Here is a 3,305-nt window from a genome sequence, read left to right as displayed (position 1 = left end):
TCATGAAGTTTCTGATATGCATGTTTTATTACCAAATGGAAATTATGCCACCGTATCTCATATGGGTTCAGTACAATTAATTTCTGATATTATTCCTACATGGTGTTTTATGTGTGCCGAAGTTTGGGTTTTGTTTGATTTCTGTGAGTCGATTAACAAAGACTATGAGTTGTTCTTTGCGTTTTTATGATAACCTTTGTGAGATACAGATTGGAACAATGCGGAAGACGATTGGTTTTGTTAAAGGAGGGCTTTATCAGTTTATTGAAGTAGAACAAAGCCATGTTATGTCTACAACTGCATTTGATTTTTGGCATTACCGATTGGGACATGCCTCGGCCTAGAAAATAAGAAGGCTTCGTCGTCTGGATGATACAATAAGCTGCCAACCAAATTTATCATGTGAAGTATGTCATTTGGCCAAATAAAGGAAGTTGTCATTTCCTGTTAGTGTTACATTTACTAAAAAATATTTTGAGTTAATACATGTGGATATTTGGGGTGCATTCCGCATCGTTATTTTTAACAATAATTGATGATTAGTCGGGCTACTTGGGTTTTTTTTATGCAAGGCAAGGGTTAGGCACGGCAATTGTTAAAAGATTTTTGTCAGTTTGTTTTGACACAATTTGAAACTAGAGTAAAGAGTATAAGGTCAGATAATGGGCAAGAATTCGAAATGGATGATTTCTATAACTCTCTTAGAATTGAACATAAAAAAAACTTGTGTCAAAACACCGAAACAAAATAGTGTGGTAGAGCGTAAGCACCAACATATTTTATGTGTTGCACGAGCTTTGCGATTTCAAGCTAACTTATCTGAGGTGTTTTGGGCAGAATGTATTTCTCAAGCAGTATATTTAATTAATAGATTGCCATCCCCTGTCATTGGTGGTAAAACTCCATTTGAAGTTCTTTTTCGCAAAGCTCCTAATTATTCAATACTCAGAGTTTTTGGATGTTTGGCGTTTGCATGTACTTTAACTAGGGGCGAAAGAAGTTTTGTCCTCGCACGAGGCGTTGTGTTTTTCTTGGTTTTCAGCAAGGTGTTAAAGGTTACAAATTATTTGATCTAGAGACACAGAAATTTTTTATGTCTAGAGATGTTTTATTTCATGAGACTATTTTTCCTTTTTCTGACAGTAACATAAAATCTCTAGAGTTCTGCATTTCCTTGCCAACAGATGGGACAAGTTATTTGTATGACTGTCATAAGCCAGATAACTCTTCTGCAGTTTCTTGTGATAGACAAGCTGCTGATGACCTTGACTATATGTCTAGTGGATATAATGTTTTGGCTAATGGTGATTAGGAGGTATTATCCCATGTAGAACCCAGCGACCAGAATGCGTTCCCATCACCTATGCAATGTGTATCCAGCATGCAACTACATCCTCAGACCAATCAGGAACAGTCACCTAGACAAAATGATGTAGGCTCACAGCTGAATTGTCTACCTAGTCAAGAGCAATCATCTGGGCAACATGCATTGAATTCACAAATGGATTATCAAATCAGTCAAGAGCAACTACTGCCCGTTGTTCATCCCTTGCGTCGATCGAATAGATACTGGGTGCCTCCAAGCTATCTTAAGGATTACCATTGCAGTCTGTTAAAAAATCCTCCTTCAAATTCTTGTGTTCAGATGATAGGTTCACCACATGAATTATCTAGAGTTATTGGATATGATGGTATTTCTAATAAACAAAAGAATTTTATTTTGTCAGTAACTTGTGCTATGGAGCCACGTAGCTATTATGAGGCTATTAAACATGCAAACTGGTGCGAGGCAATGAAGCAGGAATTGGAAGCCTTAGAAGCAAATAACACATGGGTTGCGGTTGATTTGCCACCTAGTAAACAACCCATTGGATGTAAGTGGGTGTACCGAGTCAAGTTGCTTGCAGATGGTTCTATAGAGCGGTACAAAGCTCGGTTTGTGGCAAAGGGTTATACTCAAACTTTTGGCTTGGACTATTTAAATACCTTTAGTCCTGTTGCAAAGGTCACGACTATTCGAGTGTTGTTAGCTGTCGCAGCTATAAAAGGTTGGTATTTGCATCAACTTAATGTGAATAACGCCTTTTTACATGGTGATCTCCATGAAGAAGTGTATATGACTTTGCCACCTGGGGTCGAGTCAAATAAGCCCGGGCAAGTGTGTCGACTGGTCAAATCCTTGTATGGTTTGGAACAAGTGAATCGGCAATGGAATGAAAAACTGAGTTCAGAATTAAGGAATATGGGTTTCATGCAAGCTTCTGCAGACCATTCTTTATTTACTAAAGGGAAAGACGGTGGATTTATTGCATTATTAGTTTATGTCGATGATATTGTGGTTATGAGTGGGGACTTGAGTCAAATTCAGTGTGTTAAATCACATCTTCACACTGCATTTCGCATTATGGATCTTGGTCCCTTGAAATATTTTTTGGGGTTAGAAGTCACAAGGAGCTAAGTACACATGGCATAAATCTTTGTCAACGCAAGTATGCTCTTAACTTACTTGATGAAGTTTGTTTTTTGGGTAACAAGCTTGTTGAGAGTCCCATGCTTGAAACGACAAAGGTGCTCTATTCAGATAGTCCAGCTCTCATTGATGTTACTGGTTACTGAAGATTAATTGGCAAACTTCTTTACTTAACCATTACGCGGCCCGATTTGACTTTTATCACATAGCAATTATCTCAGTTTGTGGATACACCCACTGAGGAGCACATGCGAGCTATTAGTATAGTGTTGCGATATCTCCAAAAAGCACCAGGTCAGGGTGTTTTTTATTCAGCTAGTTCTTCATTACAAATAAAGGGTTTTTCTGATTCTGATTGGGCAGCCTGTCCTCGCTGTAGGAAGTCTATTACAAGTTTTTGCATTTTTCTTGGTGAATCTTTGGTTTCCTTGAAATCAAAGAAACAAGTTACAGTTTCTCGGTCTTCTTCTGAAGCCGAATATCGGACTTTGGCTATTACTAGCTGTGAAATTCAGTGGCTACTTTTCTTGTTAGCAGACTTGGGTATCACTTTAACCTCTACTGCGGTTTTGTATTCTAATAGTCAGTCAGCACTTGCTATAGCGACTAATCCAGTTTTTCATGAAGGCACTAAGCATATAGAAATTGATTGTCATTTTGTCCGGGAGCGTGTTCAGAAAGGCGTCTAGAAGTTATGGTATGTTGATAGTGCTAATCAACTTGCTGATATCTTCACCAAACCGCATGGTCCTACTTCGTTTGCCATGTTCATGTCCAAGCTGGGTGTTCATTCTATTTACCCTCCAGCTTCGGGGGGGGGGGGGGGGGGGGGGTT

Source organism: Ipomoea triloba, chromosome 15 (assembly GCF_003576645.1).
Source record: "Ipomoea triloba cultivar NCNSP0323 chromosome 15, ASM357664v1".
Lineage (NCBI taxonomy): Eukaryota > Viridiplantae > Streptophyta > Magnoliopsida > Solanales > Convolvulaceae > Ipomoea > Ipomoea triloba.
The sequence above is the reverse complement of the archived record's forward strand: the minus strand, read 5'-3'. Positions refer to the sequence as shown.